Source organism: Trachemys scripta, chromosome 2 (genome assembly GCF_013100865.1).
Source record: "Trachemys scripta elegans isolate TJP31775 chromosome 2, CAS_Tse_1.0, whole genome shotgun sequence".
NCBI lineage: Eukaryota > Metazoa > Chordata > Testudines > Emydidae > Trachemys > Trachemys scripta.
The window spans coordinates 24933786-24957910 of record NC_048299.1 but is presented as its reverse complement, the minus strand read 5'-3'; positions in this window follow the sequence as shown (position 1 = coordinate 24957910).

Here is a 24125-nt window from a genome sequence, read left to right as displayed (position 1 = left end):
ATGCAGCTCTTCTCTGTTTTACATTTTCTTAATCAGTATTTCTAAGCTGATTTTATATTTTAAATGTACTCTTAAGCCTTCATAAAGTAATCATTCCAGATTACTACATATTTAACTCACTGAAACAAAGACATTATTTTAAATTAATCAGTCACAAAGGTTTAATGTGTTCATAACAATGTTCATTGCTTTTAGAAAAAGGGAACACTAATTTACTTTGTGTGATCTCCATAACAATAGACATGTTTATGAAATTTCACCAACTTTAAAAAATATGTTTCCAAAGATTTTAGGCATAACAAAGGATTTTATATCTTACTAAGGTGCCGATTTTGCTGGAGGGCTCTCTTAAAATTAGTTCATCAAATAGTCAGAACTAAAGAAAGGGAAACTCATTTGTCCAGCTATCTGGAAGAAAAGGAGTGTTGTCTCTTTAAGGGCCCTCTTCAACAGGGGGGCGAAGGGAGAAAAGGATGGACAAAAAGGACAGGAAGACTTTGGAAGCACGTTTTTTTTACTATAGTAATTGAAACTAAAATGTGTATTTTAGAGAAGGGTGGACTTTTGAAGGATTTATTTAAAAAACTATGTCTGAAGATCCAAGCATTTAAGACTAAAGATGAATACTCAGATTGTGCATCTAAAGATCTATGCTAGGATTTTTTAGAATGTGATTTTATAATCTTCAGCAACACACTAATGAAATATTTTTAAAGCAAATTTTAAACTAAGGTCCTGTAGACTAACATGTTCTGAGTAGATATTACAGCAGGGATTGGCAATCTTTGGCATGCAGCCCATCAGGGAAATCCACTGGCGGACCAGGACGGTTTGTTTACGTGCAGCATCCGCAGGTTCAGCCAATCACAGCTCCCACTGGCCGTGGTTTGCCATTCCAGACCAATGGGGGCTGCGGAAAGCGGCGGTCAGCACATCCCTCGGCCCGTGCCACTTCCCTATAGCCGCCATTGGCCTGGAACGGCGAACCACAGTCAGTGGGAGCTGCGATCGGCCGAACCCGCGGACGCTGCAGATAAACAAATCATTCCGGCCCACCAGCAGATTTCCCTGATGGGCCACATACCAAAGGTTGCCGATCCCTGGCTTAGCTGTGCGACTTACCAGGAGACAACGGTGACTCTGGTCATTCCTCTTGGGCAGCTCTTACAGAGTTGTGATGGATTGGTGTTTCTCCTCACTGTGAACTGTCAACTATGGACTCCTGTTGGCTTAATCCTTTCTGCTTTGCTTTTCAACATGTTTGTTAGATGGCCTCTTGAGTCAACAAAATGTGGATGACATGGAGCTGTAAGTATCTCCTCCCCAGAGTAGATAGCTCCATCACATACCTACTCCAATATCTGAAAGAAATAAGAATCTGGATTTGAGTATCTATCTCAAGCTTAACCCTAAGTCCCAAAGGAAACGCTGCTGGTAAGTGTGTGTGTGTGTATTTGGAGGGGGAGGGAGGCTGAATTAAAAAAAAACCTGCAGAAAGTATGACTGTTCCCTCTATTGAAGGAGTCTGTTCCTCAGTGGTCAGGGAGGTGCAATTGTGGAGACATACCTCTCTAAGTTCTCTGCCCACATTGGCTAGATGCCCAGGTTGCAGTAGTGGTGAGAAGCAACTTTTTTCACCTCCAGATGGCAAGAAGGTTGCATCCATGCCTCTCACATGCAGACCTGGCCATGGTTTCTTCTAGAGTGATAAGAATATGAGCATCACCAGGGACAGTGCCGCTGAAAGCATTTAGACTACAGCTTACCGGAGATGTGACAAAGGGTTCTTGGTGAATGGAAGCTGGATGAGAAACTCCTTACCAGAAGAAATCAGGATGAGTTCTGGCCTTGTCTCTATTATTACCCAATCTGTGGTGCTCTGAATTATTTTCTCTGTGATAGGCAAACATAGGCAGAATAATTCAGAGAGTGTTGGATGGGGAGGAGCATGCTGAGCAGTGTCCCTCACATAGGGTCATGGCATATATCTACACAGCAATGGAAAACCCGTGGCTGGCCCATGCCATCTGATTCAGGCTCGCAGGGCTCAGCCTGCAGGGCTGTTTCATTGCTGTGTAGACCTTCTCATTCCACAGGGTCCTAGACCCCGGGCTCTGGCCCAAGCCTGGAAGCCTACATAGCAATGAAACAACCCCTCAGCCCCAGTCCTGCAAGCCCAAGTTGGCTGGCACGGTCCAGCTGTGTGTTTTTCTTTGCTGTGTAGACATACCCATAGAGTTTACAGCCAGAAGGGATTGCTGGATCATCTTCTGCCTGCTATGGTGTCATTGGGCACACGGGGGAAGAGAGGGTCATGGTCATGGCGATGATCCTAATACAATGGGCTATGCTCTTTATGGCCTAAAGAGAGCAACTGGGTGCATTCATTCAAACACTCTAGAACTTAAGGGAATAGAAATTTTATATTGCCTCTGTATCCTTTCCTTCTATAGTGCAAAGCACAAAGGCAGACACAATTCAGCTCTTCACTTTTAACTTAATATTAACTTTTCAATTATTTCTAACAAAATTCTGATCAAAGTGCATGAAGACTGGGTTTTTTATAGTTCTTTGTGCATAGTCTTAAACCTCTATTAACTGTGAGAGAAATAACATTGAGGCAGCTCCTGTGGGGGGAGGTGCTAGCATTCAGCTTTCTACTTATTAACACAAATAATCTTCCCTCTTGCTGTTTTTATAATTTCAAAAAAACTATTAAAAAGTCTCTAGGGGAAAAAATCTTAATGGGGGGATTTGCAGATTTTCTACACATAATTGAAGGTTCAGGTTAATGACTCCTGAGTCAATGCTGATGCCTCTGTGACCTAAGGGAGTTGCTCCATCTACTTGCTCTTTACTCCGGTGGGAGCTTGAGACCTGGGTTCAAGTCCCAAAAAAGCATTTGCATATGTGAGGTGATTATAATAATTATCCACTGGATATGTGTGCATGGCAGCAGTATAAAAATGTTACAGATCGGGTGTGTGATTGAAAAGGAACTATTCAGGACTTAAAGGTCACAGCAGCAGGCAGAGTTATGATAAAGGTCTCTAAACCACTGGAGCATGCTAGTCATTTACTCTTAGCCTGTTTAAATATAGTAAGCATTTTTCCCAAGTCTCCAATGGAGCTCAAAGTAACAGAATAAAAATGCTACACTTCCAAAGGAAAAAGTGAAAGTTTATGCAGTGAACACTTTCCCTGAATGAATCCAAGAAGCCCCAATTCTACTGTGATACAGACAAGAAATCAACCAACCAGTAATGACAAGATTGCAGCCACAGAGCTGATTTTATTCATTAAAATAAATGAAGATGTTTTGAAACCTTCCATAAGGCTCTTTCTATAATACAAGAGTGCAATGATGCTAGCAGCAAAATTATTTAAACTGTGGAAGCCATGTTCCACTGAATCTTAGAAACTGCTGGGGTGGAAATGCTGAGCCTTTAGAGCTCCATAATGGGAGTTTTGTTATTGACTTCAATCAGGTCAGGATTTCTCCCAGTGTTTTCAGGATGGTTTCACCAGAACTTGTATTATTTTGAGGGCCTAAGCCTGCAATTAGCTCCACTGGGGCATGCCCGAGGCCCAGGATTGGAGTCTTACCGTGACGACATGATAAACAAAAAATTGGCCATCATTCATGTGGGGCTTGTTACGTTCTCGATCATTGTCAAATTTCCATAAAGCAACATTTAAAAAGGCACCATAGCACAGGAATGGCTAACTATCTTCAATATTTTGGCTGAGATATGATGGTTGTAACTTGTGGGGCTCATAAAAGCCAGTAAATCTTCCAAACCACTCTGGCACTCTATACCTCAAAGCAACACACTAGAACCCCCATATTCACCACTGTCATATAATTATGAAATGGTTTGTACAAAGTATGCCTTGTGAGATACCATTTTAGAAGTCTTGATCTGATCTGATATCGTATTGGATTGTATGTGCTATCATTGTATGCAAAGTTATGAAGTTTTGCTATGTGTGTGTTACTGAAATATGTTGTGAGGTTGGGAACACGCACAACCAACCTTTCAGGTACAACCATGGAGTAGACAGATGTGCTAATGGCCCATTAAAGAGAATCCACTATCCCAGGAACTGTATACAGTGGAGACTTCTCAGAGAGAGCACATATAGACAATGGAGAATGCTTGACCAACGTGGGCGGTCACAAACATAGATCTTTCCAGCAAGCTGGAAGAAACTATAAAGAGGTGAAGTGACATCATGACTTGGCCTCACTCCCCCCACAACTCAACACCTGGAAGCACATCTGGAGGACAAAGTGTTTGAACCAGGGGAGGGTGGTCCAGGCTGGAGGAGAGTCCCTGCTTGGTATTTAACAATACCATCTGTCAGGGTGAGACACTGCTTGATTCAAATCCAGTTTAGTTTATAAATCTTAGGACAGGTCTTCACTACCTGCCGGATTGGTGGGTAGTGATTGATCTATCAGGATCTATTTATCACATCTAGTGTAGATGCGATAAAATCGATCCCCGATCGCTCTGCCATCAACTCCGGAACTCCACCACTGCCGAGAGGAGTAAGCGGAATCGATGGGTGCGCGGCGGCAGTTGACCCCGTGCCATAAGGACGCGAGGTAAGTCGATCTAAGATACGTCGACTTCAGCTACGCTATTCTCGTGGCTGAAGTTGCGTATCTTAGATCGTTCCTTCCCCCCCCCCGCTAGTGTAGACCAGGGCTGAGACTGTGGATTTATTTTATTTCTCAGGTAACCAACTCTGATTGCTATACTTACTACTTATAATCACTTAAAGTCTATCTTTCTATACCTAATAAATCTGTTTTATATATTACCTAAAACAGTGTGTTTTGGTTGAAGTGCTTGGGAAATCTCAGCTCAGTTTATAAAGGCTAGTGTATGTCCTCTCCACATTGAGGGAGGGGTGGACTGGGTAATGAATGTACACTGGTCAGGCTTCTGACAAAGTCAAGACAGTATATTCTGGGATGCAAGGCTGGGGAGCTGGAGGAAATTGGTTAGGGCCTCTCTATTGTTGGTTCATGAGTGGCTAGGAGAAGCATTCATATAACTCAGTTGGGTGTGTCCCTGCCTTTGGATGTCTGTGTAAGTGCAGTACCTGCCAGAGGTTTCTAGCTTGCCAACAGAATCACAGTGTGAGAGGGATACCCCAGGTTGGTGGGACAGTGGGCTCAACGGTCTCACAGTTCAGGTTGCATATTGGGAAAACCCATCACAACTACATCTTTCTGACACCCCTCTATGCGTAGAATAGCCAAACTAATTAGCACAAGTTTGCAGAAAATGTGAGCAGATGAAATGGCCAAGCTCTAAATCCTTGAATGAAAAACATGGGCTAAACACTAGCTTGACTTGTATGGGTCCATAAGGTGTATGGGAGCGAATGAAAGGTAAAGGGAGAGGTCATAGAGGGAATATCCTTTCATCACCCTTATTATTATTTTTTATTAATTATTGGCATTTGACCTAGAGGCCTCATATAACAAAAATATGGCTCCTGCCCCATAGGACTTACAACTGATGCAGAATCAAGGCAGACTGATGACTTATACCCCGGTGATTGCTGGTGGAAGGAACCTGACTAAGACACTGCATTGTATTGCGTGGCCACAAGTCAATATGGTCAGATGATCAGTCTTGCACTCCCGCTGATGCCCAGAAGCAGGCAGCAGGAGACAATGCACGTGATCTCTTTTGGACCAGCCATAAAGAAAATTGCTCCGTGCCCTGCTTCAAATAACTTTGAACCATTCTTTCTGGTCATGCAGTCAGTATGTCTCAGAGTCAGAGAACATCTGCTCTAGCACTATAGCTTTGCCATCTCCCATTCTCCCAATCCTGCAGTACACCTCTGTAAAACCAAAAGCCAAAACCCAGTCTCACATTTTTAGGCTTGTAGTACAAAATACAAAAAATTCCACCAACATATTGTAGATATTTAATTTGCATATCTGTGAACACTATTCATCTGCTGTATCCCAGATCCCACCATTCATCTACTGTATAATGGAACAAGGGGAAGGCTTAAAATAATTATAGGATTAAAAATTCAGAACATTCTCAGCATCAGATAGAAGCAACAGATCTTGTAATTTGATGCCATCTGATCTACAGCAAGCCAATGGGAAGCAGGAGAACATTAATTTTTGCAGCTGTTTTGTTCAATAACCATAATAATGTAGTTGTTAGACATAAACAAACCACATCAGCTCTGGCAGAGCAAGAAAGTATCCAGAGCTAAGTACCTGTTAAGCTTTGACTGTGAAGTGTTTACATGTAAAATCAGTATTTCTCCAATGCAAATGACACTGGGTGACAGCTGTCACTTTGGTGTACACAGTGCTCAGAATGATCAGGAGCTCCCAGGAGGTGAGCTTCAGAACAATTTTTATTCCAGCAGGAATTGAGTATTGGCACTTCTCCTGAATACACAAAGGAAAACAAGTCTCCCTGTTACTCATGAGCCAAGGGAAAAAATAGCATAGAGATGATTAAAAAATGAAATAGTAAGTAAGACAAACGATTAAGACTGGGATTTCCAAGGATGCCTGGGGGAGTTAGTTTAGTTCAAAGGACTCCTAATTCCCTTAGGCTCAATCCCAGCCTGAGTGCCAGATTGTGACACTAATATTCACACTAGTCAGCAGTTACTCACACCCAAGGAGTTCCACTGAAGTAGGGATAAAAGGGTCATAATATGGTTGTATATGTACTGCCCCCCTTTTAAAGGCATCATTCCTTCCTCCGTGCACACACACACACACACACACACACACAGATACATACTCTCCCTTTCACTCTCTCTTTCTAACACACACACAAATGCACATACACAACCTACATCTTGCTCCTCAATTCAGATCTTAGCTGGCACATCACAGATTTTTTGTATTCCCAAACTGAGAGCTGGTCCAGAATGGGACTGGCTGCTGGGTGAGTGTGCAAAGGAGGGGGAAACCTCCACAAATGCAGTCTACACAATGTCTTCATGGGACTTGGTCCAGCCTGCCCCTCCATGCTAGGCAGCATAGCTATTGGGCAGTGGGAAGAGAGGTGCTCGGTATAAAAACCTATATAGAATAGAGTAGTAGGAGCATGCTTTACCACCATAGGTGCTGTGTGCCCCTTGTTAGCCTAGGAGCTCTAGGAAGGAATGTATCTCCTTGAAGGACAACCCTGTGGCATTATACTCCATATTCTTTATGAAAATATGCTTGTGGTAGGAATATGACATAACTAAGATATGCTTTATGCAAGATAACTCTTGTAAGGTATCATTGGAAAGGTTATAATTTACCAAATATGATTATCCTATTTGTATGCCTGTATCATTTCTGTATCTGAAGTTAGGAATATTGATTATGTATCTGTATTTCAGCTATGCTACTTTGGGTGATACTCCCCTGCTAACACTTCTGGTACAACAATGAAAAAGCCCAACAGTGCTGATGGCCCAGCAGCAAGAGACAATGGACTGTAAAAGAGCCTTAGTCTTCCTGTGAATCTGTAGGTCAGCCTGTGAAGAATGGCTACAGGGGCCCTACAGAGCCTGGTGGTCTTCTCACCTAATACTAAAACATTACCTGGGACTTCTTGTAACTTTCCACTGTAAGGGAAGGGGGGTCAAACTAGGAAACAAAGGACTCCTGCCTTATGCAAATCCTATTGAAGGTGGGGACTGAGCTAACCCAGGTCCTCAGTTCTCCCCTGCTACCCCACCCAAGATAACTGCTGGAAACAACTTAGACTGAACAGGGGGAAAGAACTGGACCAGGCTGGAAGGGTGTCTGGCCTGTGAAAAAGATTATTAGAACCACACTTAGGGTGAGAACTCCCATGTAACCAGTTTCTTTAGTGTATTAAGCTTAGTTTGCGTGTTCTGTTTTATTTTCTTAGTAATCAGCCTTGTTCTGTCTGCTACCTCCTTAACTACTTAAAATATACCTGTTATAGTTAACAAATTTATTTCTGGTTTATAATACAACCTAGTTTATGTGATTTCTAACTGGGCGGGGGCGGGGGCAAGAAATTGTGCATACCCTTTTCCACATTGGGGGAAGAGGTGAATATAATATATCTTTGAGTCGGTACTCCAAGGGAGGTGAACAGCTGAGTGCTGAGCAAGCCCCTTAAACTGAGCCTTCCCAGAGCTGATCTGCAGCTGGGTGTGGCCTGCCTGTGTGTGTGTTAGAGGAGGTTTTAAGAGCCTGGCTCAGCAAGACAGATTAAAGGGGGCCCAGGCTGGCAGAACAGGTAGACTCAGTGGTATCTCAGCACACCAGGTGACTTCCCAAAGGGTCCAACCCATCACAAACCCCATCTGGAACCCCCTCTGAGGTGGTGAAGTTGCATATAGTAAGACAGTGGCCAAGAGACAAAGCTGAGCTTTGTCCTTCTTCACATAAACATGCATTTTGTAAATGGCTATGTTCACTGTGGTTTCTATAGTCCTTCACTAAAAATGTCTTCATTATCTGAAATAGTTCAATGAACACTTTATGCCAATGGGCTTCAGCCTATGGGTTGTTCACAAATTATTCATTTCAGCTCTGACTTTGACTACTTGCTGCTATTAGTCTTGTGATAGATCGCCTAAGTCACATAGTATTGTTTCTGTTGCCTGATCAGTTGACTGAAACTTTTATAAAAAGGAGAGAAATCAAAGGGATTTCAGGTTTGAGACATGGCCATTTTGCATTTGCCAGAATTTGGGTTTCCCATGAACTTTTCTGTAAAGGAACTATCACCTGCATCACCGTACACTGATAAAAAGGGAGGTAAATGCCTTCAAAGCAAATTGATATTTTTTTTCCCAAAAAATCATTGCATATACTCTTTTTGTAGCTCTGCTAATTAGTGATCTGGATCAGGGCAGTTCAAATGGAGTGGAGAAGGCAGTTGCCAAACTGAATTTACTAAACACATAGGTCTTCTCTGAATAAAAATCAAGAGTAGGAGTATATCCCTTGTTTTAAATATCATGGGAAAGAATGATGGAGTCTTTCTCTGATAGATTGTACCATATGCAGGTTATCACTCTCCAATCTATTTGCTTGTAAAGATAAATAGCTTCTTAAGATTCAGCATTATGTTTTCTCTCCCTCCCCCCCCCCCCCCCTTTACTGTCTTTCCTTAAAAGTGCTTAAAATGGACTCACTATCTGGCAAAAATTCTCTTTGAAATGAAAGCACTTTCAGCACACATGACTAAATGCAAAAAGTATCCAAAACCTATTAATGTCTAACTCATTTTATTTCACTTGTTTAATTAAAAAATAACTGCAATGTATGTTTGACTTTGATTTTGAAATTATTTATGGGTTAATTATGCAGAGAAAGATTTTAGGAGCACAGAAAATAGAGTGCATTTTTAAATTTGTGCTATAAATCTTTTACAGTAGGTCAATGGTTATGATGAAAGGGGAAATGAGATGCCACAATACTATCTGTGGCCTACAATGAATATTATCTAATAATCATATTCATAGGTGCTAATAAAAATATCAAAGGATTAGCATAAAATGTGCATGATTTACTGACAAATCATTTATGAGTGTTTGTGTTCAGGATGGATTGAAAATCAGGTCTGTTGCCTCACCGGTTGGAAGGGAAATTTCCACACTCACCCCTCTCCCCCCCCCCCCAAGTGGGATCAAAACAAAGAATGATTTTCACATCAGCAGACCTTGCCAGCAGTTCTGTTTTTGGATCTGTGATTGTGTTGTGTAATATATTTCTGTCAGTAAAGATAAGAAACTTGCACAATAGGAGTGTGAGGGCCATATATGGCACTGAGCAGCCAGGCATTAATGTTGAGAGAAGAGAGGGTGACATTAATAAACAGAAATGGACCTGAGGGGTAAAGTTCATAGCCACAACTGTATTTGAGCGCTCCCATAGCTGAGGTTTAGATGATCTTAGATTTGGGACTTTGGGTCAGATCATAATGCATTTAATCTTGAACTATGACAGTGAGATACAGTTCTGTATCCAGATGCAAACTTCCCTAAAGTTTTGGGGTGGGAAGAGGGGTCACTTTCTGGTTCATCTCACCAGTCTGTAGATGAGGAAAGACAGAGAAAATGCAGCAGAGAAGCTTAAGTGGGTCAATCGTGAACAGCATCATCCACGAGGCTGAGAAGATCGTAAGAAGCATGCCTCCTCTGCCCCTGTGCAGAGACCACCATCAACCCTCAATTGATCCGTAATACCTGAAAGTTAGTGGAGTAAAGGTAAGATCATGTCCTTGACACCTTCACAACAGCACATCCTCCCAGCACCAAAATACAATTTCCACATTAGGATGAGCTCGCAACCCAGTGTGAAATTTGATCCCAGACAAAGAGCTATCATCCTTATTTTCTCACAGTTGTCCTATATCCTGAAATATCAATTCGGAGCCCAATAAAAAGAAAAAGAGCCATTTCCTTTTTCTTTGTTTTAAACCTGTTCCACTCTTCCTTATGTTGGGTATATTTGACTTGCCTGAATTTTGAATTTTGATGACTAGTCTAGTTGGTGGTAAAAGATATAGGGCAAAGGACACAATTCCCTTGAGAAAAAAGAGACCACGAAGCAAAAACAGCAGCTTTAAAGAGAATTGTGTTTTCAGACACTGTTTCCTTTACAATTATGTGGGGAGCTTGAACAGTGTGTTAATGCTGCATGGATCACACCTTAAATGTCAATATCCTCAGTGCTTTGGTTTTTTTTAAACGGTGAGAGAAAATATTTGAGGTTAATTTTCACTGTTTTTCATGTGCTGGGCGTAAAAAAGAAATGCACAGTTTGTTATACATACCCCAGGTACAAGCCATGCATATCCTGTAGCTAACAGGGATTTACTACAAACGTGTTTAGTCATCCTAAGTGTGGTCACTGCAGTTTTCTGAGGCAGATTAAAATAAATGCAAGACAAACATTTTAATCTCTTCTCAAGAAACACAGACTGCAAAAATTGCCCATTCTAGTTTCTGTGTAGTGCTTCTATGGAATGGTTTCTCTTGTGTATTTGTAGACGCAGCATTGTTTCTCTTACTAGCCGCCTTTTAATTATTTCATAGGATGGTCATTATCTGCTGTACAAGTGAATAAATAATTATCCAATAAGCAATTTCTCCAGAGTCACAGTTTCAGAAGCCATGAAATGCACAGAGGAAAAAACTTTGTCGGCAGAAAATTATTCATAAATAGTACCCTGGTTTGCAGGCCTAACCAGTCATCTTACCAAGTTTGCTTTTGGATAGTCATTAATCCCTGGAATGGAAATGGGAATGAGGTTTTTGGCTGCCTTATGCATGATGGGTGTTTTCATATCCTTGCAGTAAGGATTCATGGCTCATTATAAAGGCATGCATGTTTCCAAGGGGTGTCATTATTTTACAGATGAATGGGACATATACTGAATGCCATGAGCAAGGCAGATTTCAGAGTTGCTAACTATGCTAAAGACCCAACTATCTAGTTTTTATATATATAAAAATATATATAAATATATATATGTACCCCTAATGGTTGCATATTTTTAATTTTGATGGTAAAATATGAATATTAGAGCTAAGCAAATAATTTGCAACAGATAATTTATCACACAAATTTAGTGTCTTTTTCTGTAACCAAGAATAGAATAGATTCACTATTCAAAATAATTTGCTGAATGTATGTACATGTTTTTTAACCTCTATGTACTGATTGTGAACCATTCTCTGTGAGATTTATGATTTTATATTCACTATGGATTAAATTCACCCCTCTGCAGGAAGCCAACACAAAATTTAGGCATCACTTAAATCTCAGAGCTGAAGTGGTGTACAGATGTTGTTCTGCTCATTTTTAGGGAGGGGAATTTCACACTTATTAAATAACTGTAATTCTAATTTTGATTGGTTCCCCAATTGAAAGCCTAGTATGTATATAGTTATGGGAACTGCTCTTTCATTTGAATTCATTTTCATGACTTTTTGTTTGTTTAGTTTTTTCCTTATTTATCAGGTATGTGAGTAAACTGTCAAATTTAAATTAGCAAAACACGATCGACTAGAGATGTCTGAGTAACTGATTGTTTCACTGTATGCAGCATTGTTGTAGCTGTGTCAGTCTCAGGATATTAAAAAAAAGGTGGATGAGCTTATATGTTTTAGTGGACAAACTTCTGTTGGTGAGGGAGAACATGAAAGCTCGAAAACTTGTCTCTTCCACCAACAGAAGTTGGTCCAATAAAAAATATTACCACATCCAGCTTGTCTCTGTGTGATTCACTGGCAGTTCCAAAAAACTGAAAAAAATGTTTTAGGTTGACATGAAATGAAAATTTATCAAAATTTTAGGCAAACCAGAACATTGAAAAAAATAATTTAAGATAAAAAAAAAACTTTTTGTTCAGCCCAAAATGAAACATTTAATTTTGATTTTGAGATTTTTTTAATTTAAAAAAACTAAAATTGAAGGGAATTTCAAGCCAAAAAGACATTTTTAATCAAAACATTTTGTTTAGAAAATGTCAAATTGTAATATTTTGACTTTAGGATTTTTTGCTGTTTTTTCAACATGAACAATTTGGCAACAATGACACAAATTTGTGAAATACTTTGCAGCTGTATAATCTGCATTTTTCACCGAAAAAGGTTTCAGACAAAAAAAATTGCGCTGGACAAGTCAGATGTAGGAACAGCACAAGTAAATACTTGGAGAAAGTAAAAAGTGTATTGCACTTTTTAGACATGTTTATATATAAATAGATATATGTACGTATATATATTTTACACACACACACAACACAAACACACACGATCATTTCCAAATAATCCTAAAGCTTGACGTTTCTTCCTTTGGACCCGATGCTCCCTTTTCCCACTGAATTCAATGGGAACAGGAATTGGACCATTATCAAAGCAAAATACATGAAAATGATAATAAAATTAGATTTCTACACAGCTAATGTTTCTTCAAGAAAGAGAGGGGCTCAGCTCTAGGCAGACTCATATCAGAGTCTTGTTACTGAGCAATAAAAGGGAAATATAATGAAAGTTTTCTGAAATTCCTGCTGGGAGATTTAAAGAACAAAAATTTCTTTCTTTGGGGATTTTCACCAAATGTCGGTTAATTATTCCTGACATTTATTCTGAGGTCCCATAGTGAGGGAGCATATGATAGGCAAGATTTAAGAAACTAATAATAGCCCATTTAAAATATTTATTGACTTGGATCTTGGGATGTGGAACTAGAGGTTTTTTTTTTTCATATCTGAGAACTCTGCAGCTGTGCTATTGTATACCTTTGAGAACTCAAAGATAATAATAAGCAGTAGATGCTGAAAAGCCCCAGTAAAAAAGAAAACTCCACTTACTGTACATCTATTACATGTTAGTTATAAGCACACTGTACTAGTCTATTTTCAGTATCTAAGCTGTAGTGTACTGTATGCCTACTTATATACACAAAGCGATGATTCAATGTTTTATTGAGTATCCATTTAAAGGAAAGTAGATTACCTTGAAAAAAGGCAGTAAATAGAACATTGATTTTCATATTCATTTTATTTCATTTAAGTATATATCACCCCAGTTGGAAGAGTGACTAATCATGGGTTAGCATAGAAAAGTGATTTAAAAAAAATATGCAAAGCAGTTGAAAATTAGATTTCCAGTTTCAACTAAATCAACAAAGAAGTCTTACTATTTATATCTCTAATGATATGAGACATCTGGAGTTAAATATTGATCTAGGTTAAAAAAAAACAAAGTCTACAAAATGTGAAACATACAGGTTTGCCATTGACACGCTAATAAAATGTGACAGTGGGGTGACCATCTCAGACTATGTGTTTATTTAGAGATAGAAGGTTTGAGTCTCTTCTCACTTACAGCAGGGTAAATGAAGGCTAATTTCACAGATGCCAATGGAGGTGTATAGAATATAGGTATGTAGGAAGATAACAAATGTTCACATGGGAGATGGGTGTCTGAATAAAAAAATTGATGCTGAGTTCCTGTCCTGGTTCTTCAGCTAGGCCGCAGGATTAATAAGGTGTAAGACCTTTGCATTGCCACCTATATATGTACCAGTTTGAAAAATGAAAAGACTATACACTGCAGCAGGAACATATTTTGTGTTACTTCAATAGCTTGTCACTGTTGTCCACATGGTATCTGTCCATCCTTATCTCTGCATGGACTCATAATGCAAGTTTGCACCATGCTGACATTTTGATGGCTTCTCTAATTATTTCCACAATTATCCTGATTTCAATGCGGGTAAAGATATTGCAGGTCCGAAAATAACTTTCAGGGTCAGCAAATTATCATCGTGTTGAAATCTTGCATCACAAAGACATGGTTAAGCTCAGTCCTATCTAAGTGGTGCCATTCCACTGGGGTGGCAAACTCTTACAGGGGGCCCTCCATTTTGCGAAAAGATCTACCCATGAGACTAGTCTGGTTGGAACTCCATGGACTTCATTACAAGTCCAACCGTGGTATATGTCTGTTTGGACAGATTCCACTTTCACTGGCCCATAATGTTTAGGGATAGTAAAGGAGGAAGATGGTATATCCTGGACAATTACCAACCGAAAATTGACACATCATCTTTTATCATGTTTCCTTTGTGATTCCCCCCCCCAATGAATACTTGTTTCCATGTTTTAAATTACACAATTAACATTGTGTGTAAAAATGGGGCTCATGAAATGGTGAATAAAAAGACAGATCATCTCTTGATATTATTTACAGTATACTCTAGGGCAGCAGGGACAAGCAACTATAATAAATGTTTCTGAAGCAGCTGGTAACACCACTTTGCATAGGATTCTCAGCAATGCTTCTGTTTGTAAGTAATGAGAGGATCCCTTCAGGCTATCTTACTCATAGCCTTTTATCTGCCAAAAGATTCCCATCAACGTGAAAATCTTTGTGCCATTTGTATGTGCTGTTCTCATCATACAAGGAGCTGTGCAATTATTCTGGGGTTTGCCTCATGAAACCTTGCCAAAAAATGTATGAGATTTCATCCCCTTGAATTTCACAAATTCCTTACTATCTTGAGACATTCTCATGGAATCCTATCAGTAATTCCACTACTTTGGAAAATGCAAAAAGGAAAAAAAAATGCTTCTAATTTATGGAGGAGTTTTCAACTTTATTCACTAGCACCCAATTCAGCAAAGACCTTAACCCTAGGATTAAGCAGGTCAGTAATCCCATTGACTTCCCCAGTCCTAAGGGTGGAATTCACCCGAACAGAGGGCCAGCACAAGGCCTACAAACAATTAAGTTGGATGCAAGTCCAAATTACGTTATGTTTGCACTGCCCCTCTGTGTGAGGTAAATTCACCTTACACAAAGTCTGACTGTCCAAAAAGAAGGTGCCATAAAAGCAAATCAGCTTTCTTGCTGGATACAGTGCCACACATATATTCTAGACTTTATGAATACTCTTTCACTGTATGGCACAAATATTCTGTCATTTTTTGTGTTCCTTTGATGTATACTCTAAAGATGACAGAGCCTCAGAATATGCCCAAGAGCAGCTACCCATGAAATATACAGATGATTAACGATCCCAGTTACAACCATTTTCCCAGGTTTTTTAAGAACCTTTGGACCAGATTCATCATGGAGTAAATCTGTTGAAATCTGGACTAACACAGTGATGCAGGCTCTAAATTTCAGTTTTAGGGAATAACGATATTGCCTTTCTTATCCCCTCCCACTAGGGTGACCAGATGTCCCGATTTGATAGGGACAGTCCTGATTTTTGGGTCTTTTTCTTATATAGGCTCCTATTACCTCCCACACTCTGTCCCGACTTTTCACACTTCCTGTCTGGTCACCCTACCTCCCACATTTGAAGCACTTTTTACATTTCCAACTAACACGAAGAAAAGTTAAATGTGCTGTTGATTGAGAAAATGCTTTTGAAAGAAGGCAATTATTTTCTTGGCTACTTGTTTTCATTCTTTTCCCCATGGTTTAGTTTAGGCCTTCCAGGAATTTGGAGCTTTAGAGAATTTCATTTTGTTTATGGCATAATTCACTCAGCACTGTAGTTGATTGGTAAATCTTCCATTTACATTTCCTGTGCCTATTATTAATCTTGAGTGTGCAGCACTGTAGAGAAGGTAGTTAAGGAGCTTACAGGAGGCTAACTGGCTGCATGCAAAGTCTCGTGCTTCTTCTGTGACAGCCTGACAAGCTTGTCTTATTAGTGAATATCAAGGATTGTGGCTCATTTCTTAGCAATGCTAACAGGTTCTCCCTTCACATGCTGAATAGGTTTTGTCAAAAACAGCTTATTAAAAAAGATGAAAGATATTGTTCTTTAAGCCTATTCTTTTTTTAAACCGTGTTCTCTGAAGTGACCTTCACCATATGACTCATGATAAAATATAATCTCCCTTCAAATACTTTATGTATTCACTTCATGCATTTTAAGCATTCGGGCTATTTAAGTGCAGTGCCCTCCATCAGGAAGTGTGGTATCAGCTGGATTTTGCATGTGCTCCTCTATAAAGTTTCTGTGATAATGCAAATATGTACTTTCCCCTTTGAGTCACTACCATTAAGGCAACTGGCCCCTACACACACACACACACACACACACACACACACACCACCACCATGCTCAGCAACACCATTTATTGTAAATAAGGCAGGTAGACCAGTGAGCACAATAGGAAGACCATGAAAAATAAGCAAAATATATAGAACCTGTAGCACTATTGAAAAGGGGAAATAGGATTTCAGAAAGGAAATGGTGAAGAAAGGGTTTATAAATGAAAAGATTCATCTTTCTATGTAATCCTTGAAGCCAGAGGGAGTTAAAGGTGCCATTTGCCTGTCAAATCGCCACTGCACTCCGTAGAGGCAGGAGAAAAAAACAACAACCTTTTTTAATGTTCACACTGGGGCTTCCATCTCTGCATTCCCTCTCATCCCACATGCATAGATCTCTCATTGATGTCAGTGGAAATGTATAGGCATGAAAAGTGTAGACAGGCCAGCAAGAATGTTCAGATTCGGATCTGGGTCCAAACTGTAACAAGGGTTAGGGTGTTTGGAGGTGGGATGTTCGTTACTTGGAACCCTCTCTTTTAGGAGGTGCGGAATATCATCACTCAACTGTGTAGATGCTCGAGTAGAATTCTGTCCATAATAGCTGGGAGATTCAAGGCTGCCAACAACAATTCCAGGCCCCAGGGCAGAACAGTCAATGAGCCCCCTAGAAAGGTCGGCCTGACATTTGGGCGGTGCTGCACCTATGCTGGCTGGTGCCCCGCGAGCTGCTGCCGGCTGCATTGCTGGGCACACTTTTCCAGCATGGCCTGGGCTTCCACATGCCCACTCAGCTGCCACTGCCGCTGGTACCACCCCGCACACACCTAGGAGCCCTGCGGCCGGCCCAAGCGATCTAAAGACCTGGGGCTCCCAGCCGCTGCCATGTTCCCTCTAATTTTTCCCACCCATGTGCGGAATTAATTTTGCTATGTGCACCAATATGGAGTTGGTGTGTGACACATCACCTTCATATTGGTGTACATAACGAAATTCATGTGGTGGGGGTGGGGCTGAGGGGTTTAGAGTGTGGGAGGGGGCTCAGGGCTGGGGCAGAGTGTTGGGGTGCAGGGGTGTCAGGGCTCTGACTGGGGTGTGGGCTCTGGGATGGGGCTGGGGATAAGAGGTTTGGGGTGCAGGTGGGTGCCCCGGCCTATGGCTAAGAGAAAGGACTCCCCCCCAGCTCTCTCTCCCCACAGCAGCATCGGGGGTAGGCAGGGGAACGGCGCCTCTCACCACTGCAGCTGCTCTGGGGCTGGGGCTGCAGAATAGGCGTCCCTCCCTCTTCTGGGCTGGGGCTGGGTTCGGGCTGGGGGAGGGGTGTCCCCACCACACCTGGGTCTGGTGTGGGCCGGGCCACCCCATCCACACTTGGTTCCGGGCACCCTACCGCACCTCAGGCAGGGCCGGGCAGGGCCATGCTGCCCCAGCCGTGGCTGGGTTCTGGCATCCTGGCCGCGGCAGATCCGGGCCACAGCAGAATTAGGGATGTGGGAGGGGCGCCCTGGCCATGGCAGATCCGGACCACCCCGGCTGCAGCAGGTTGGGGGCCGGGCCCCAGGTGGATTCCCTGAGCTCCTGTGCAGTGCTAAATAGGCTGCTGCATGGCCACACAACTTACAAGGAACTTTTCACCAAGCCCTTTTAAATCGCCCGGGCCCCTGGGAAATTGCCCCCTTTCCCCTCCCTCTCCCATCTCCCATCAGCTGGCCTGGCAAGATTTAAGGAAGCTACCATAGTATTTACAATAGTATTTACAATAAAAATACTAGGGATACGTGAAGGTTTTTCCCTGATCTCAGACCCAGTTAAACATTGTGGGTTTGACGCTAGTAACCATGCTTGAAGGCTTTGAGGAGCACCTCACTTGATAGTGACTGGAGATCTGTACAGGAAGGCCTTTCAATTTAAGTCCACATTTCTTATGGTGGACAGAAAACCTGCAAATCTCTATTTTGCCTTGTATTTTGTGCCCCAAAGTCAGAAAGTCACACCACCACCTTCACAATCATGCCCAGAGATTAAATTATTTATTGAAATACTTGTTACTGTATTGATAGAGAAGCTGAGGATTTTACAACCGGGCAAGATTAATCTAATTTAATTTTTTTTTAAATGTATCAAGATTTTGACCAATCCTTCTGTAATTTTTTTTTTACTAGATGTTTACAATCCCTCTCTCCACACACATTTCAACCATCTCTGTGATCTTCTCATTCAATTGGTCCTTCCAGAGCAGGCAACATTGAATGGAAGCTTGCTCTGACATTGCTCACCATTCATCTGCTTTGTGAACGGAGCAGTTCAGTTTTCTGTGCTATAAGCAGCACCTTTCTTAAGCATTATATTCACTTCAGGACCAAAACAAACAAAAAAGCTTAAGGTCATCTAGGCCCAGCGCAAACATCTCCCCACATCACCACCACCCCCCATTTTCATCTATTACACTTTGTGATCTCTCTGGTCCCACACCAAAAGGAATCACATACATCTGAGATTTAGGATGAATCAATGCAGTGATCTTTTGTGTTAACATCTGCTTTTGTCAGCTCTGTTGGCTCCTGTGTTTGGAGCACTCTGAAAATGTTTGGTGATTCAGCTGCTCACTGATACAATTTCAGGCTAGCTCTTCCCTGTGTATCTTAGTAGTGATTTTAGTGAGCTCACAAATTTGAGGGATTAACTCTCTGGAGAGGAGTTTGCTGCAGTTCTAATAAGAAGGTGTTGACAGGCCTTTGGCAGGGCTAAACACACTGGCTAAAGGCTGTTATTGGTTTTATTCTGCAGTACCTTAAATACATTATGTGTGTTGCTCGATTTTGCTTTTGTTTCATCAAACGCATCTTTTTATTCTCTAAAGCAAAATGCCGTATCATGCAGTTTTTTCCCACATTTTACAGTTGGCGCCATTTCCCCATATTTTTTACGTTCAAGCAGTAAGCTTTCCTAATGGCAGGATGTATCTTGCTTATGTTATGGTCATGCCGTATGACTGTTCCTCAGCTGAGACGGAAATGTACTTCCGTGCCTCAGAAATCTAGCGTTATCTTGATTTTATTACTATAATTTAATTATGATAAAAAGTGATTAATCATCATGACGTTGTGTCTCTAGACAGTTATTTTGTACAAATTAATCCTGCATCAAATTGTTTGTTTTACACCACAATTTTTCCTGTGTCCCTTCAGATTCAGAACCTCATTCTTATACTATCCCCCACATCACAGCAGGTTGAAATTATTTGTTATTGACATGTTTTTAAAATTAAATGAATCTATAAATAAAATACAAATATTTATCCCTACAAAAGCATTTATATGTAAGCATATATATGAAGTATACTGTATAATAACTATACCTCTCGACATAGGTAATTTGATAAATACATGCATATTTTTAGATTTATGTTTCATGTAGTGGCATCTGATATTGCAATTAGATTCCTCTTTGCTCTATTCATCACCAATTTTCCACTTGTAATTATCAGTCAGAATATGAGATTGTTCATGAAAAATGTTTTTGATTACCCAAGAATGTTTCCTCTGTGTTCTTTCTGAACGCTCTCAAATGTAGCAGATCACACAGAGAGTCCCTTTTTAAATGTGTGAAACATAATAATATACCAAAATATAGGTATTCTACTGAAAACTAAGAGATAATACTACAAGAGAGCTCCTCTTTCTCCAATGATCTACTGTACAACTGCCCTGGTGAAAAACAAACAAACAAACAAACAAACAAACAAACAAAAATTAAAGCCTTTGAAAGGAATTTGACTGTGGTGAAGAGTGCATGTGTGTGTGATGAAAACTTGTCTCTTCCACCAACCGAGGTTGGTCCTGTAAAAGAAAATACCTCACCCACCTTGTGAGGTATTTACAAATATTTGCAATTAGTAACTATTTCTGTTCATAGTTGCCTGTGAAAAGTTCCGAATTTGAATTATCTTGATCTGCCCCAGTCTGCATGAAGTAAATATATTATTTCCAACCACATTGATAGGCTCTTGGATTGCCAAGTTATTTGCAACCCATGAACAGACTCAATAGTTATCAACTGACTTCCATGAGAAGTGGGTAGGAAGTGCTGTGTAATTAGGTCTGCCAGATTGGCAAATGCCTAGGAGGCAAGTAAAAGATCCATGATGGTTATAGGCATTACAGTGCATCATGGAGAGGAAAGCATGCTGCACAAATGGTCTCAACGGGAGGACTTTGGCTTCCTCGACCATGGGATACTATTCTGGGAACAAGATCTGCTGGGAAGAGATTGGGTCCACCTCATCAAGAAGGGGAAGATTCTGAATGCAACCCCATATTCATATCCTACACATTGCTGTATAACCTTTGTGGAAAAAAATGGTTTGTGAGGTATCATTTGAAAACTAATAACATGCTGGTCAATAATATCATGGTGAAATGTATGTAGTAGCATTATATGTAAAGTTATGAATTCCCTCTGTTTGATGTTGGTAGCTTTATATTCAAACCCACATAGCCCCAGTTAGGCAGGAGTGGTTAAGCAGGTCTATCTTAAATAAAGGAATGTGTGCTTACCTCAATATACATATAAGTAGTAAAGAGAGTCTTTGAGACAGCAAGAGGGAGACAAGGCAAATCTGCATTTTATCATACACAGGGAAGAAAGAGCATGGGGGTTCCTTCACCCCCAAACTCCGTGTCACCGTCTTTACTGTTTGACTAAACTTTGCTTTGAGAGGTAATCCTCAGATGAATCCACTTCAACAGGGGACTGGACTATAAAAGTGAGGGGCATAAACACCTCAGTCTCTCTCTCTTGCTCTTTCACCTAAGAAGACAAAGGAACTATCTCCTTGGGGGCAGATCCTGATCTGCGAATTTCCTCTGTCCTTTTGCTCGGAAAATGTAAGGATTTAACTTGAACCAAGTCTAGTTTTTAAGTCTTCGCTACTAGGAAACATTTGTATATTTATTTCTCTTGTAACCATTTCTGAATGTAATACTTTGTATTTGTACTCACTTAAAATCTACCTCTTTGTAGTTAAAGAAATTTAATCATAATTAATCCAGTGTTGTGTTTAAACTGAATTTGATAACTCCAATTAAAGTAGCAAACTGCCCCTGAAAGGGGCAGCAGACCTCTAATATCTGAACTGTCCAAAACATATGTTTTAGGGGGAAATCTGGACTTAGAGTGTGTTGGAGTCACCCTGGAAGTGGTAACCAAGGTGGATGGAAACCAGAATGTTGATTGGAGTGTTGCTGGCAGGCTGCAGCTATACACAGACACTATGGCTGTAACTTGCATGCTGTCTCGCTGTTTGTGAGAAGCACAGGTTGGGAGCTACAGCAGCAAAGCTAAGCTTTGTGAGGCACCCAAGGATGCAGGACTGGGGATGACACAACCCTTTACTAGTCTGGATTGCACTCCGGATTGTAATACTAGGTTCAAAGGAGACAACCAGTTAGTTTAACTTCTGTGCCAGGGAAGATAATGGAGCAAGTAATTAAGGAAATCATCTGCAAACACTTGGAAGGTGGTAAGGTGATAGGGAACAGCCAGCATGGATTTGTGAAGAACAAATCATGTCAAACCAATCTGATAGCTTTCTTTGATAGGATAACGAGCCTTGTGGATAAGGGTGAAGCTGTGGATGTGGTATACCTAGACTTTAGTAAGGCATTTGATACAGTCTCGCATGATATTCTTATCGATAAACTAGGCAAATGCAATTTAGATGGGGCTACTATAAGGTGGGTGCATAACTGTCTGGATAACCATACTCAGAGAGTTGTTATTAATGGTTCCCAATCATGCTGGAAAGGCGTAACGAGTGGGGTACCGCAGGGGTCTGTTTTGGGACCAGCTCTGTTCAATATCTTCATCAACGACTTAGATATTGGCATAGAAAGTACGCTTATTAAGTTTGCGGATGATACCAAACTGGGAGGGATTGCAACTGCTTTGGAGGACAGGGTCATAATTCAAAATGATCTGGACAAATTGGAGAAATGGTCTGAGTTAAACAGGATGAAGTTTAACAAAGACAAATGCAAAGTGCTCCACTTAGGAAGGAAAAATCAGTTTCACACATACAGAATGGGAAGAGACTGTCTAGGAAGGAGTACGGCAGAAAGGGATCTAGGGGTTATAGTGGACCACAAGCTAAATATGAGTCAACAGTGTGATGCTGTTGCAAAAAAAGCAAACATGATCCTGGGATGTATTAACAGGTGTGTTGTGAGCAAGACACGAGAAGTCATTCTTCCGCTCTACTCTGCTCTGGTTAGGCCTCAGCTGGAGTATTGTGTCCAGTTCTGGGCGCCGCATTTTAAAAAAGATGTGGAGAAATTGGAAAGGGTCCAGAGAAGAGCAACAAGAATGATTAAAGGTCTTGAGAACATGACCTATGAAGGAAGGCTGAAAGAATTGGGTTTGTTTAGTTTGGAAAAGAGAAGACTGAGAGGGGACATGATAGCAGTTTTCAGGTACCTAAAAGGGTGTCATAAGGAGGAGGGAGAAAACTTGTTCACCTTAACCTCTAAGGATAGAACCAGAAGCAATGGGTTTAAACTGCAGCAAGGGAGGTCTAGGTTGGACATTAGGAAAAAGTTCCTAACTGTCAGGGTGGTTAAACACTGGAACAAATTGCCTAGGGAGGTTGTGGAATCTCCGTCTCTGGAGACATTTAAGAGTAGGTTAGATAAATGTCTATCAGGGATGGTCTAGACAGTATTTGGTCCTGCCATGCGGGCAGGGGACTGGACTCGATGACCTCTCAAGGTCCCTTCCAGTCCTAGAATCTATGAATCTATGAATAAACCCAAAAGCCAATGGGTAATCATAAAAAAGATGACCTTAGCACACAGCTACATGTTGAGGGGGATATGGAAAAATAACAATAGAGTCATAGAAGCAAAAGCATTTAATCAGTGGGGGAATCTGCTCAACATCTTGGTGTTGATTCACAAATGTAAGGATTATGGAGAAGAACTGAAAGTGTTAGCACATAAGCTAAATTATTATTTAATTGGTGTTAGAGACTTGGTGAGATAAATCTCATAACTGGAACATTGGTACAGAGGGGTATAGTTTGTTCAGGAAGAACAGGCAGAGGGAAAAGAGAGAAGGTGTTGCATTATACATTGAAAATATATTCACTTGTTCTGAGGTCCAGAAAGAGGTGAGAGGCAGACCAGTTGAATGTCCCTGGGTAAAGAGGAAAAAACAGGGCTGACATCACAATTGGGGTCTGCTATAGACGACCAAATCTGAAAGAGGAGATGGATGAAACATTTCTAGAACAAATAACAGAAACATGCAAGGTAAATAACCTGATAGTAACAGGGGACTTTAGCTACCCAGACATCTGTTGGAAAAGTAATACAGCAAAAGACAAAATGTGCAATAAGTACTTGGAATGTACTGGGGACAATTTTTTGTTGTTGTTTTAAGAAGTGGATGAAGTAACCAGGGATGCAGCCATTGTAGATTTGCTTCTGACCAACAGGGAGGAATTGGTTGCAAATTTGAAGGTAGAAGGCAATTTGGATGAAAGTGATCATGAAGTGAAAAAA